At 56.1% G+C, this 15,268-nt stretch overlaps 1 long non-coding RNA gene across 2 annotated transcripts; it reads right to left on the bottom strand.

Annotated features, from left to right (window-relative positions):
• Nucleotides 1-5,605: 5,605 nt before the first annotated feature.
• LOC119058651 (uncharacterized) lies at nt 5,606-9,785 on the bottom strand. 2 transcript variants are annotated; one of them, XR_008390477.1, is made up of 5 exons: nt 9,740-9,785; nt 9,170-9,542; nt 7,282-7,361; nt 5,926-7,079; nt 5,606-5,840 (listed from the first exon to the last, which is right to left on the bottom strand). It is a non-coding gene; the product is annotated as an uncharacterized LOC119058651 (long non-coding RNA). The 2 variants fall into 2 exon arrangements; XR_005084284.2 differs by having other exon boundaries at nt 5,606-7,079.
• Nucleotides 9,786-15,268: the final 5,483 nt, after the last annotated feature.

The raw sequence follows: 15,268 nt of genomic DNA, 5'->3' as shown, positions 1-15,268 counted from the left end.
TCTCCGGTGTGACTTTCCGGAAGTGCTCTGGGGCATCTCAGAGAATCCTGGCCCTGCCCCCCGGCTGAGCTCAGCCCCGCCAGGGGCAGCTGGCCCACAGGTGTGGCCAGTCCAGCCTTGGCCTCGACAGAAGGAGCCCAGTGAACTCCAGGGTGGGGTTTCTGGTTCTGTCTTTCAAGGCTGCTCTTGAAGAAAGAGGTCGACACAGGGAGGGAACCACCCATCTGGTCCTGAGCCGGCTCTAAACCCCTCAAGGAGAACCCCAAGCCTCCGAAGCGAAGACCCATCGCGTGGTTGGTCGTTTCCAGGGGGAAGATCAGGGCAGCAGGACACAGCTGGCTGAGAGGGCCTGGCCAGGGCCTGGCAGGCGCCCCGTGGGCCAAGCCGGTTCTGAGCGGCATCTGCACGCTCCCTTCCATCCCTAAATGACCGGGAGGACGCCCCGGGCCGCACGGGCTGTGCCAAGGACGTGGTTGTCGACCATCACCTGCTCTGCCCAAAGGAGCCTGGGACTTTGCCAGACGGGATACTAACCACTGCCCTGCTGAGGAGCTGTCGGGAGTCTGGAATTTCGGGAGTTGTTCAGGTGCATGACCAGCACCCAGTAAACACCTGTGGAGCTGAGTCTCTAGTGGGCGTCTGTGGGCAGACATCACACTCATGTTGCTGTGTTTTTCACGGCCCCTCTGCCGGCCGCAGGGTTGGCACCGTGTCCGAAGCCCGCAGAGACCCCTGGACCCCCCTGTGGCTCCACCGCCCGCTGCCATGATTGCGGGCCCTTGGCTGCAATAAACCTCGGGCATGAGGACGAGCTGCGCCCTCAGTCCTGCGAGCCTCTAGTGAATCACCAAACGTGGGGGCAGTCTCAGGGACCCTCAAACCCAGGGCAGCCAAAAAGACGGGAGCCCAGGAGGAACGTGGGCGCCAAGTGGAAATGTAATAAAAACGCTCTCCCTCCAAAATGAATCAGCTGCGAGCTGTGTGTGTGGTCGCCTTAGCTACAACCGGCTGAAGACTTCGGTCTCCTTCAGCAGAGCGGCCGCGGGGACTGGAAGGGACTGCCTGGTGAGGGCTGCCGTGGAGGGACGCAGAGCGGGGTCCCAGGGAGCCACTGCATGGGGTCCCGCCCACAGAACTGCCCCACACCCCAGCTACACGTCAGGCCTGCGGCGGGCAGTCTGCCGGGAGTGGGGCATCCCGCTGTTGGACCACGTCTCACCTGTGGTCACCGTGGTCACCATGGGCGGCCCCAGGCCTGGCAGGCTGGCCACTCCCCCTCTCCGGCCTTCCCCGCTCCCACCGGCACCTTGTTCTAGGGCTGCAGACTCCGGCTGCCCCTGGGAGGCCTGCAGTGACCGTCTCCTCCTCTACAGGCTTCTACACTGCGGCTCCCACCTGGGATTTCTCCAGTCGAGGGGAAGACTCACCTTGACCCACAGTGTCTTGAGGGCACTGCGACTGCTCTGTGACGGCCAGAAGGTCTCCAACAACGTGAGTGCCCAGCAGGCCTGACTGTGGCTGTGGGGAGTGGTCACAGTCCATGGTGGCCAGCCCGCCCAGGGCTGAGAGTCCTCGGCAGCTCAAACAGGCTCCGCCTCCCTCCCCTCCCCACAGCTCTCAGCACAGGGCAGATGACTGGAACCGTCACACACCAGCGAACACCAGCCGGGCGGGTGGGAGCAGACACGGATCGATTTTCTGACATCCCCGTGGAAATGGCACACTGTGTGAGCAGCCAAAGCAAAAGTAAACAAGGGGGACCACGGCGTTCTAAAAAGCTTCTGCACCGCAAAGACAGCCACGCACGAGATGAAAAGGGCGCCCGCGCGGTGGGAGAATTTGCACACCATGTATCAGATAAGGGCTTAATATCCAAAATATAAAAGGAATTCATAGACTTCCATAACAGCAACAGCAAAACCCACACAAGTAACCCAATTTGAAAATAAGCAAAAGGCCCTGGCTGGTGTGGCTCAGTGGATTGAGTGATGGCCTGTGAATCAAAGGGTCATCGGTTTGATTCCCAGCCAGGGCACATGCCTGGGCTGCAGGCCAGGTCCCCAGTAGGGGGTGTGCAAGGGGTAACCACACATTGGTGTTTTTCTCCCTTTCCTTTCTCTCCCTTCCCCTCTCTAAAAATAAATAAATAAAGTGGGTTTTTTTGTTGTTTTTTTTTTAATGAGCAAAAAGCCCTGGCTGGTGTGGCTCAGTGGACTGAGTGCTGGCCTGAGAACCAAAAGATCATCGGTTTGATTCCCAGTCAGGGCACGTGCCTGAGTTGCGGGCTGGGTCCCCAATTGGAGGCATGCAAGAGGCAACCAATCAATGTTTCTCTCACACACTGATGTTTCTCTCCCTCTCTTTCTCCCTCCCTTCCCCTCTATCTAAAAATAAGTAAATAAAATCTTTTTAAAAAATGAGCAAAAGGCCTGAGTAGATAATTTCCAAAGAAGACATAATGGCCAACAGAGCTTAACTGGCCCTTCGCATCACCGGCCACCAGGGGGATGCAGATCAAAGCCACAGGGACGTGTCGCCCCACACCCGCTCCATGAGGGCTAACAACAGATGAGAGGTAAGTGGGCTGATGAGCAGGCGGACCCTTGGCACCCTTGGTGGGGACGCAAATTGCTACAGTCACTACAGGAAACGGTATGGAGGCTCCCAGAACATGAACAACAGAACCGCCAGGTCATCCGGGAATCCCACCTCCAGGCGCATCCGAAAGAAACAAAGTTTCTCGGAGGGACAGCTGCATTCCCACGGCTACTGCAACATTAATCACAGTAGCCAAGGCATGGAAACAACCCGAGTGTCAGGGAACGAGTGAATGAAGAGAATTCGGTGGGTGTCACACACGCGCACGCGCACACACACACACAGTGGAACAGCATTCCGCCTTTTAAAAAGGAGGAAATCCTGCTGCTCGCAACAATGTAGATGAAACTGGAGGACGTTATGCCAAGTAAAGTAAGCCGGGTAGAAAAAGACACATACTACACAGTATCACTTCTGTATAGAATCTTAAAAAAAAGTCGAACTCACCCTGGCCGGGTGGCTCACTTGGTTAGAACATCGTCCTGATACACCAGGGTTGCGGGTTCGATCCCCAGTCAGGGCACATACAAGCATGAACCAGTGAATGCATCGGTGAGTGGAACAACAAACTGATGTCTCTCTCTCTCTCTAAAAAGTATCGATAAGTAAACATTTAAATAAATCCAACTCATAGAAACAGAGAGTAGAAAGGTGGCTGCCAGGGGCTGGGGCGGGGAGCGCAGGGCACAGGGCGCGGTTACGTAATGAAGAAGGTCATTCGTGGTGACTGTACCAAGGACACTACGGCAGAGTTGGAACTTAATTTGCTGGAGTGGAGGTTCAGGGCCCTCCCACGGAGGCTCCAGTGAGGGGACAGGCACGTTAATTACGACGCCGGGAAGCCTTTCCCATGGATACCCCGTAAAATCACTGTGACATGCGCTTGAAAGTATGTTTTATAACTGGCCAGTCACACACCCAGACGGCTAGAAAAAGGACTTTCGTTTTGATTATGGCATCGATGACGGGTGACTACATGGGCTGATACACTGAAAAGGTGTTTTAATCCTGAAAGCTACACTTCAGTAGTTTGTTTTGTTTTTTTTAGGAAGGGCATGCTGCATGCTCTGCGGGGTGGAGGGAAGCTGAGCTTAGCGCTCAGGTCTCTCCGTCTACATGGGACACACGCCAGCAAGCACAGACCCGCCCACTGCACGCTGAGCCCCGCCCCGTGATGGTGCCCCAGGTCCCTCTCCCTTGAAGCCCAAGGACAAGGCCCAGCTGCACTTGACTGACTGACTGCTGAGGGGAGGGCAGGCAGACTCACCTGGCCGCCAGGTGAGGGCGCAAGGCTGCCCACGCCCAGGGCTGCTGAAGCAGGGGTGCTGGGGGGGCCCCTAAGTGTCGCAGGCTGGGCGGCAGAAAGCCGCTTTCTCAGTCTGGAGGCTGGACGTCCGACACCCAGGTGCGGGCAGGGTCAGTTCCTCTCGAGATCTCACTCCTTGGTTTGTGGGGCCTTCTCGTGGTCGTCCCTCTGTGTCTGCCTGTATCCTAACTCCCTCTTCCTATAGGGACACTAGTCACACCGGGTCAGGGCCCACCCTGATGACCTCGTTTTTCCTTAATTCCCGCATCCTGAGGTCCTGGGCTGGAGGCTTGAACTTGTGAACCTGGAGAGGGGGCCCATTCAGCCCATAACAGGGAACTGAACCCTCCCCCCCAGCAGCAAAGGGGTTAAAGTTAGAAGCCAGGGGAGTGAAGGGGGCGTGTCTGCCTTTGCCTTACGCAGGTTAAGGGGGAAGGAACTGCTGGCGCCTGGGCTGCCCTTAGAGAAACGGAGGTCAGGGCCTGGCAACCGGGGCGGGCTGTGCTCTGCTGGCCCCGGCAGGGAGGTTCGCTGTCCCTGCTGCTGCTCTGAGATAAGGGAGGGGCCGAGGAAGGAGGCGAGTCCAGCCAAGGTCCTCGAGTTGGCTCAGGACACACCTGGGTCAAGGTGGGATGGTCCCCTGGGGGGACCCTGGTCTCAACACACCCCCCAAGTCTCCCCTCCGCCCTCTAATGGAGGGGAGGGGACCACCAACTCCCACCCAGTGAGGATGGTCAGCCCTTCTCCCCGGAACAACTTAGTTTGCTCCCTGAGCTCTAAGAGTGGGTGCTGGTTTGGAACCTAAAGTCACCAAAGGACCCATCCAGGCACCCTGGACCTTCCAGGCCCAACAAGAAACATTCCTGAGGACGCCTCTGGTTGGGGGTGGGGGGAGGCAGGCCAGGTAAGGAAGCCGAGATGGGGACTCTGCCCACCACAGGACTCAGCACGGGCACCCAGACCGGACCTCAGCTGGGACCCCATGATGTGAGGCCGGTTCAGGAATTATGGTTTCCACCTTCCTTCTGCTCTTCAACCAAAACTCGGGAACCCAGGCAGACAAAGGGGACTGTCGGGGACAATGAATGAGAGCAGAACCACAGACAGACGTGAGACGGCAGGCACCTGTTAACACCCGCTGGCTGGCGCGACACCAGCTGGAGTCTCCTGTGTGTGTCTGCATCGGTTGTTTTCACTGCAGTGGGTGACGGCGAAGGCTGGAGCCTCGTGGGGCCCTGTGTGGGGACCTGCGGTCTCACAGGGAGCCCTCGGCACCGTCTCGGATGCACAGGCTCCCCATACAGGTGCGTCCCTTCCCCATGGACAGGGCTGGACGGTGCCCCTGGGTGGGGTCCCCCGGGGCCACTGTCAGGGCTATGCTGGCTGTTGGGACTTCAGCAGCACAGGGTAGCCTGGGCCAGGTCCCAGAGTCCATGGGAAATACTGAGATTGGGGGCAACAGACTGGAAGATGCTGGTGAGAGTGGACAGAATGGACCAAAAGAGCCAACTTGGATTTGCTAAAAGCACCTGTCAGTTCGGCAAGTGCCCCCTCAGCACCCCTCCCGGTTCAAGTCCAGGAAAAGCCGGGATCACCATGGAGCGGCCAGACAGCTTAAGACGAACTTTCAAAGCCCAGGCTGCGGATGTTTCAGTCACACAGAGACAACGCCTGCTCTGCGGCACGGGGGGGGGCACGGGGGCTTCCCGCTCCTGCTGTCCTCTCCGCCCCGGCTCAGAGACATGCGGTGGACAGAAATAGGCGTGATTCAGCACAGAGAAGACAACAGATCAGTTCAGCAACTGTCTCCAGATGCACACAGACCAATTGCAGGGGCAGGGCGCCCTCTGCAGGGCGTAGAAGGACAGGAGCGGATTTCTGCTTTCCCGGGGCTCCTTCCTGCGAGAACCCAGAGCCAGCAGGGCAACTCCTGCACCTGGGAAGCGACAAGTGTGAGCAGCATCAGCACACAGGACTGGAGGGACAGGCCTGAACCTCACCCCCAGGCGCTGGGCACTAACCTGGAGCCACCTGGAGTCAGGGGGCGGCTGCTCGGTGGGCCAGGGCTGTGGGAACAGAGAGAAGCGGGTCTGGTCCAGCAGGGCCTTTCTCTGGGTAAGAGCCAGAGCCTTTCCCGGCCGGTAGACACCCTAGAGGCCATGGCGTCCAAACTCTCCTTTTCGGTGGAGGAAATTCCGTGGAGAGAGTCCGTGACCAGCAAGAGCCCAGCAGGGGCCAGAGCCGGTTTCCATGTCCTCGCTCTTCCTCATCGGCTACGAGAGAAGGCAGCCCTCCTGGGAGGGAAGGAGTAACTCTGGGCAAGAGCACCGGCCCCGTGACCGGGCATCCTGGAGCCTGGCGGGGCTGCTCGAGGTCCGGCCTGCAAGGTGGCGCTGCCCCGTCAGGAGATGGTCCATGGTTATGATCTGGCTGGATCCCGGCTCGTGCTAGGTGAGCGCAGCAGGTTTGGTTCTGCCACGCCACCACGCTAGACCAGGAGTTCCGGAGGCCCGGGCTCGGTGGCTTTCGCTCACTGCCGTACAGTAGGTGGTTGGTATTTGCTGAATTTATCCCAATAAGTGAGTGTTCTTTAAAAAAATTTTTTTCATACAGGCATGGCTGGTGTGGCTCAGTGGACTGAGCACTGGCCTGTGAACCAAAGGGTTGCTAGTTCAATTCCCAGTCAGGGCGCACACCTGGGTCTCAGGCCAGGCCCCCAGTAGGGGGCGTATGAGAGGCAACCACACACTGATGTTTCTCTCCCTCTCTCCCTCCCTTCTACTCTGCCTAAAAAAAGATAAAATCTTTTTAAAAAACACTAAAAAATAAAAATTTAAGTGAAACTTAATGAATTTATGATATCGGTGTTTTTGCTCAACCGAGTCCCCAGGCAAAGCGCCACGGACGAGGGCAAGAGGTGGACGCTGTGCTCCCGGCAGAACAAGAGACGTGCCAGGAGCCCCCAGGAGACCAGAAACCACAGTGACAGGGACAGCACCTGGGAGGCCAGGGAGGCAGTGAGTCTATCCTCCGCAGGCTCCGTCAGCTTCCCACTTCCAAGCCGTGTCTTTATCTGCAGGCTGGACTGGGTTGAAACTGGCTTTACTGTGGACATCTTGCAGCTTCCTATGTCACAGACAAATGGGAAAACGCCAGTCTGCACAGAAGAGTGTAACTGTGGAGAAGGACGAACAAGACTGAGTCAGCAGGTGCTGGGACCTGCACCAACCACCCCGCTCTGGGTCCCAGCCCTGCGTCCAGCGGCACTCGGGGAGCGTCATCGACGGCCTCTTCCTCCGGGAATCTCCCCAAGCTGCTCTCCCCACTTGCTCATCAACACCCGACCTCCCCTAAAACCTCTCCGTGGACATACTCACCCATCCAGTTACGGCAGCACCCTACAGGCTTCTCCGACGTGCTCAGGGACCACCCCGTATTTCGCCATGTATCATGCGTGCTTTTTGCCCAAATTTTTTAGGGAAAAATAAGGGTGTATGTTATACATGGGAATGATTACATACCTGTGGGGGGGCTTTGCCCACAGGCCCCACCACACCCGCCACCGCCACCACGGGTGAGGTTAAGTCTACAAAGACATGATCTGCTTGGACAGGAAAGGTGGCTGACCTCTCAAAGGAGAGGGGCCAGGAACCGCTTCCTCAATGGGCCTTTATTGGGTCAATTTGCACAGGAATACACGGTGCATATGTAAAGCTCATCAGTCATTGTCCAGGGGAAATGATCAAACAATAGATGACATTCAAAGAACTCTGAGGGCTTTTATTCCAAGTCAGGATGATAGTTCAAGGGCCATAACACTTTAGGGATACAAACTCATTTTATGCTTGGACCCTTATCATTTAAATTGAGGGCATTAGCAAAGCAGGTTTCACAGGATTTTCTGCATTCTTCTTAACCCCCCTTTCCAGCACAAGGCTACACCACCTTCTGTCATTGTTTCAGGCTTAAGTCAGGCAGGGGAAGTGAGGCAGCCAAGAGATTAGATGACTCCTCACAGACAGAATGAGGACTCGGGCCATGTCAAAGCTCAGGGGCGAGGGTCCATCACCCCCTTTTTCTACAGCCTCCCAAGTCCTTCCCTGAGGGCCCCTTTGCAATCGCACCTGTCTTAAGTCACCCCACCTTTGAGGAATCTTACCCATCACTGGCTAACCAGTCATCCACCCAGAGCCAAGCAAGGTGAGGTGAAAGGGGGCAGAGGCGGTGTCCCCACAAGGAAGATAAGCTTTGTCTCCTTAGTGGCTTATGGTCCCAAGGTCTCTCTCTCAGCTTCAGCCATACAAGGTTACAGTTTCTGAAACCAGGCAGGGCGGTTCCCAACACATACCATGTGTATAACAGGTATGATAATCCCGTGTATAATGTACACAAAAGATGGGTATGCGCACAACAAAATATGGTAACTTCTGCCCTGGCTGGTGTAGCTCAGTGGACTGAGCTCAGGCTGTGAACCAAAGGGTCACTAGTTCGATTCCCAGTCAGGGCACATGCCTGGATTACAGGCCAGATCCCCAGTGGGGGCCATGTGAGAGGCAACCACACATGAATGTTTCTCTCCCTCTCTTTCTCCCTCCCCTCCCCTCTCTCTAAGTAAATAAATAAAATCTTTAAAAATGTTTATGGTGCCCTGGCTGGTGTAGCTCAGTGGATTGAGCTCGGGCCTGCGAACCAGACAATCGCGGTTCGATTCCCAGTCAGGGCACATGCCTGGGTTGCAGACTGGTTCCCTGCAGGGGACACACAAAAGGCAACCATACATTGATGTTTCTCTCCCTCTCTCCTTCCCTTCCCCTCTAAAAATAAATAAATAAAATCTTTAAAAAAAAATGCATATGGTAACTTCTCTTGGACCAGAGCAAAGGAAACAGGTGCTGTGTTGCTCTGATTTCAACTTCTAAAGTTCTCATTAGTCCAACAAGTTCGTGGACACCCAGGCCACAGCTCTGGTGAGAGCCCAGCTCGTGAGTGCGGTGGAGAGAAACCCGAGCCGCCCTCTGGCCCTGCTCTGAGCCGTGCGTGGGGGGTGCGAGCCCTCCCCAAGCCCCTGGGCTGAGTCCTTGGGGGGCTGGAGTAAAAATGTGCACGATAGGACTCTGCAAAGTCAGGTGAGATAAATCTTGTTCTGCGGGTAGGGCGGCCGGAGGAGAATTCTCACTGAAAAGCAGAGGCACCAGGAGGAACCTCAGGGCCTGACCCGCACAGAGCAGGGACGGGGGAGGGGATGCCGCCCAGACCCGAACTCACCTGCGCTGGCCCACCCGCTGACTCGCTCTTCACTGGGTGAGGATTTGTGTCTTCTTGCAGCGGCAACAGGAAGAAGATGTGCCCCTTGCAGCGTGGGAGGGGGCAGGTGTGTCTGGCCGGGCAGAGGCCCCGTGCCAGTGTGGGCAGGGGGGTCCCTCACGTCTCACTCAGCCAGATGCCGGAGACCTGCCCCTGTATCCTGTGGCCCGGAGCCTTCCTCTCCCTCCACGACCACGCCCACACACAACGAGCCAGAGGTGACTCCCAAATGTCCGCTGGTCACTCCTGGTCCGGCTCAGGAACCTGTGCATGGTCACAAGTCTGGGTCTGGCCCGCCAGAGAAAGGACAAGAAGCCTGAAGCTGTGACAGAGGCTGGAGAGACAGGTGACAGTGAGGACAAGTCACGCCTGCATTCGCAGAGACACACAAGGGTGCAGCACGAAGGCAGCAGCAGGGACCGGTCGTTTACTCCCCTCCGTGGGGACCCCACCTTCTCGGCACCCTGAGTTCCAGTCCCCGTGAACATTCTGACACAGAGGGCGGAAACGCGCTGGTTCAGGACAACCTACCAGAGGCCGTGGCGAGAGCCTCTCCAGTAGGTAACCACCTCTCCTGTAAAAAAAAAACCGACATTCCTTTCACTGTTGTAAATGTGCGATTAACTCAGTGATAGCCTAGCAAATTCACAGACTTGCACGCTATACTCACCAGAACCCATTTTTAGACCATTTTTATCACCCCCAGACGTACTTCGGGAGTACGTCTCCTTGTACTTTTTGGAGTTGCTGCCTGGGGGCGCCCCCCAGGCGATCGTTACTGTGCTTGCCGTCTCTGTGAACCTGCCTTTTCTGGGCCCGTCCGTGAGTGGGGTCATGAGCTGAGCAGTCTTCCACATGTGGCCACCCTCACGTCCTGGGCTCACCCGAGCTGCTGCACGCAAGCCCCCGGACGGCCAGGACAGCCAGACACTCACACGCGCTGGCTACCCCAGCTCTTGACCGTGAGGACCAGCGCTGCTGTGGACAGACGTGTCTCCATGCAGATGAATTCCCAGCAGCAGAAATTCTGAGTCGTGTGGAAGGTTTGTGTTTGACGTTCTGAGAAATCACCAAGCTGTTTTCTATTTTATAATCCCATAGAGATAGGTGAGGGACCCAGTTTCTCCTCTGATACTTGTCATCGTCTGTTTTATTCCAGTAATTCTATTCTACTCATCAGGTCGAGTCTTTCTCCTATCGCACCACCCTGACCCTGACCCTGACCCTGACCCTGACTCCTACCCCCTGCCTCTTTCTTTCACTTACAAGGATGCTTGTGATTTGTGGCCCAACAAAATAACCGAGGGTGACCCCCACCTCCAGTCAGTGGGTGGTGGCCCCGACTCTCCTCTGCCATGTAACAGTCATAGGTCCCAGAGATTAAAGCGTGGACCTGTCTGGGGGCGGGTCCTCATTCTGCCGACCATTTCCGCCCCCCCAGCCCCCGCACCTGGAAAACAAGGTGGATCTGGGTTGCCTCTGCTGTGACAGCCACCTGTGGCACAGCTGGGGCACAGCTGGTAACTGTCCAGGCTCCAAAACAGAGGTCTGGGGTTTCCCTCGGCCTCACCACTTACTGCCTCTGCCGTCTGGGTATTGCACTTGACCTCTCTGTGCACTTGACCTCTCTGCCTTTTGGCATTGCCATCTGCATGTGCTTTTCTCGTGTATAAAAACAGATGTAATAAGGGTGATGGGGGACTCGAGTGTTGGAAAAATTTCAGTTTCAGGTAATAGTTGCTAAGCTTAGTAATCAATGCAAGTAGAAAGCTGTTGTTCCAGGAACTGAAGGTGGGACCCACCCTGAATCCGGGAGACCCCAAGCAGTTCAGCCTTTGTGCCTCGGGGAGGATGGCAAACAACCGGAATGGGATCTGAGCCAGGTGCTCCAGGGCGAGGCGCCCACACCCGGGACACAGATGAAAGGTCCTGCAGCTTTTATCTGATTAACTTCTCCCCTGAATTCCAATGCCCTTACCTACACTTTTCTACTCCTTATAAGAAGCGTCGTTTAAAATGGAGTTTTGGATGGTCCGTTAGGGCACAAACCCGCCATCTTCTCAGATCGACAGACATCTGAACACAGCGCCTGTAGAGATTCAGTCCCTGCCAATCTTACTGGTAGGTGACAGGCAGCAGGAACGCCAGCTTTTCCGGTTTCCAGGGCACCCGGACAATCCACTTGTAACTTGCTTAGAGCAGGGCCTGCTGCAGTGGAGTGCCCGACAGACGGCTGGACTCCACGCAGAGAAAGCCAGCACCGGAGACCCGGCCCTGGCGGGCGTGGGGCTGGCAGAGTAAGTATCGGACCGAAGAGACACCAATACTATCCGTGTCCTGCGCCGGCTCCTCACCTCTCACTGCCGCCCACGTAGACCACCCAGGCCTGTGCAAACTTCCCAGAGAGGTTACTGGAGTTCACGAGAGCCAAGCAGAGCACACGCCCGGAAGCCACCTCTCTCGGGAGACAGCGGATGCTCGAAGAGTGGCAGCCCCTTCAGCTCCCCTTATACATCTATTTGGCGTCAGGGAGGGAAGTAAGGGCGATTCCATGTCGGGGACAGCGGGCAGGGCCTGGATGCAGGACAGTTCCCAAGGTGACGTGCCTCCTGGAGGGTGGCTCCACCCCCATGGGTCTGGGGACACTTTTCCTAAAGAAGTTCAAGGCCTGCGGCCTGACGGCCCACCGTGACCTGCCCGAGGAGGGATTCAGAACGAGGTCGCCCTTTGAGGTGGCGCTCAGGCACTGGCCGTGGCAGATTCAGTCCGAGCCCCTTTCTCATCCATGTGAGCTTCAGGAGCACACAGATCCTCGAGGAACGCAAGCAAGGAGCTGATCTCTCAGGAAAGAAAACTGACTGCGTGCCAAGCACAATGCACTTGAACCTGCGAAATAATGGGACAGGCCAAAATGGTTCCTCGGTCCAAGGGTCTGCTGCTGCCAAGGCGACGACCTTGGGTCTCCAGCAAGTGCCGGTCGCAAAACAGATCCCTTCCCCGCAGAATGGAGCACAGGGCAGCCGTGGGTCCCACCACCTGCAGGAGAGCCAGTCCCGCCGCCCCACACGGCTCCCTGTGACAGCGTCATCCATGCGACGACAGACCAAGTACCCAACACGCCAAATGAAAACATTAAAACATTCGCTGTGCTCCTAATCATTGAAGGGCTTCCAACCACACAGAAGAAGGTGAGGAAGGGAAGTCTACTCTCTCCTCACTGTCTACAGGATGAGCCATCGAGACTCCGCTTTCAGTTCCTGTGGCAATTACCCCCAAAGATCCCTTTAAAATGTAAAATGGAGAGCACTAAACCAATTTAGAAAGAAAAGTCGAATAGGCTTAGAATATAAACAAAGAAGATTGAAGAATCGGGGACTATCTTGACAACATCTTAAGAAAGAAAAGGAAAAAAGAGGAACTGAATTGAAGTGGAAACAAGAAATGCGCAAATGAGGCTTTTTTCTCTCGGATCTGATGTCTCTCAAACAGCAATCCGCTTTTTCAAGAAAAATTATCTCAGTTCACACAGAATTAGGGCTGCTAAAAAACAAAATTCAGCGTGTGAATTGGGAAGTCTGATCGGCTTTGCTTTAAGTGATTCACGACCAGGCAGCAGCATCCAGCTAATCATAGGGGCAGCTCCGAGGGGGACTTCGGAATAGAAGGTTTTTGCAGGAGAAAGGGAACTACTGACTGAAGAAAAGAAAGCATTATTTTTAGAGCAGGACATCTTTGGGGGGGCAGGTTTATCATGCAGACTGCCCCTTGTATGTGGGGGGACTGAGACGCATGTGACAGATGACCTCACTGGTGATGACCAGAAAACTCCAGGCTGGTTGAGAGGCTGAGTACGTGACCTCGCCGACCGGTCACGTACTCAGTCTCGGTCTGGGATCATGGGCTGTCAGCTTGAGTGACGCCCCTGGGGGCCTGTAGTTTTCTCTTTAACAAGCCCCCCCTTTGAGCCTCCTCTCAGCTTTCCTGAGATGTGAGCCCAAATTAGGGGACCAGCGTCACTCCCAGTTTCCTAGGCAGCCCCGTAGATCCTTGGTTTTGCTTCATCTCTGTGACCTTCACAGGTCACGGTTCCAGGTCCCTAATCCTTAAAGCCAGTCATTCTCCCTGTTCCCTGTTTGACTTTCCAGTCTCGGCAAGGCCCTTTGCTGGGCAGTGAGCCGCTGCACCCACGAATTTAGCGCCTCTGAGAGACTGACTACAAAGCAGGGGCGTGGCGATGTGGAGGGAAGAGCCGCGCAGACCCAGGGAGGGTTTTCGTGAGCGGATGGGAGCCAAAGGATGACTGCAGGGAAGCAAAACCGCAATGAGCACGAGCTGAGCAAGTGCTCGGGAGACGGGCAGTTGTGCGGCTTATTTTACACGTGGAACCAGAGGAAGGGACAGATGCACAGGGGTTACGTGAAATCCACCAGCGGAGGGAGATCAAGGGGGTGAGAGAAAGCAAAGCGGGGAAACCTCTGGGACCGGATACGGAGTAAAACGTGGAAACATTAGCTTCCTCTAGATCAGTGGGGACAGAGAGGTAGCAGTGACCGCTCACAGCACACAGAGGTGGCATGTGGGCCACAAGGTAACAAACACCATGACCCTAGCTCCAGCTCTGGCTCTGGCGCCCAGGCTGTCTCCCCAGGGGTCTGGGAATGAGGATGACGCTGACATTTCCAAGGTGTTCTGTCTTAGATGCACAAAGACAATAGACAATGTCAAAGGTAAAGGGTGACCTTTGTCAAGGAAGCCACAGGCCCAGGACGTGACTCCCGCGGTGACCTGCTCCTGGTTAGGGGCTCTTCCCGTCGGACCGCCTGCCTGGTTACTCTCCCCCTCTGAGTTCGGAAGGCTGCCGTGGAGGCCTCCCGGGGCCCGTTGGGTCTGGAGGGGGGCCCCTTGTTTTGCCCACACCGGAACCACCGGTAGGAGACCACTCCCAGCATTGGGAGAGCACTTTGCAGCCACAGTCCCCGAGGGCCGGCACAGTCAGAGAAAGACCCCACTGAAGCATCGTCCTTTCGGCCACATCGTGCCCTCAGTGACGGGCTTTGTCACCAAGTGGCAACCCCCCAGCAGCGCTCGCCCCTGTATGACGACGGGCAGTGCTGGCCCTCGCAGACACCTCCGTGTCCGGCCGAAGGACAGTCAGGGGCTCTTCAAGGTCTCCAAGAGCCAAGGGAAGGTGATCCCCACTAAAATGTATCCCAACTCGGGAAATGGGGCCCTGCCAAAGAAGGCAATCCCTGATCACGGAACGCCTCCCGGCAGGCCCTGCAACAACAGGTGGGGGCATGGTTGGCCTCCCACAGAGCGCTGCCCCGCTGGGCACCAGCGGAGGTGCTCGCAGGCCCACGGACAGAGAGCACTGCTCCGGACCTGGGTGAATCCCGCCCGGGCACAGGTGCCCTTCCAAGCCAGGGGTCAGTCAGGTTTTATCCTAGTAGAAATAAAAGGTGGTCCTGTGGCCCTGGCCAGGTAGCTAAATTGGTTAGGGCGTCATCCAGATACACCAAGGTTGTGGGTTCCACTCCCTGAACAGGACACACACAAGAATCAGCCGCGGCCCATTGTCCTACACTCCAGAGGTTGGCCTTCGTTAGCCATTAGCCGTGGCCTGGGAGATGTGGATGGTGAGTGGCGCTATCTTTCCCAGACAACATCAGGGCAAAGGAAAGAAAGAAGAAAGGATTTCTGAGCGAGATTCCACTGAACAGAGGGACCACGGCTCGTTCACGCATCGGTCTGCTGATGGGCGTTCGGATCTTTCCACCGTTTGGCTACTGCGCACAGCGCCACTCCCAACGTGCTGCTTGCTTGTGCAAACACCTCTTCAAGTCCCTGCTTCCCATCCTTTCGGGGCCGTACACCCAGGAACGGACTGTGGATCATCCAGGAACCCAAGTCGTCGTTTTTGGAGAAACTTCCACACTTTTCCATAGAGGTCGCGCCACGTCACTTTCTTACCAGTCAGTCATGCAGAAGGGTCCCCACATCTCACCGAAACTTACTTTGTTTTTTGAAAAGCAGCCATCCAAATGGGTATGAGGATCTAGG

Source organism: Artibeus jamaicensis, unplaced genomic scaffold, assembly GCF_021234435.1.
Source record: "Artibeus jamaicensis isolate MK-2021 breed Jamaican fruit bat unplaced genomic scaffold, CSHL_Jam_final contig_2259, whole genome shotgun sequence".
Taxonomy (NCBI): domain Eukaryota; kingdom Metazoa; phylum Chordata; class Mammalia; order Chiroptera; family Phyllostomidae; genus Artibeus; species Artibeus jamaicensis.
Note: the sequence above shows the minus strand (reverse complement) of the source record. Positions and strands in the feature narration are given on the sequence as shown.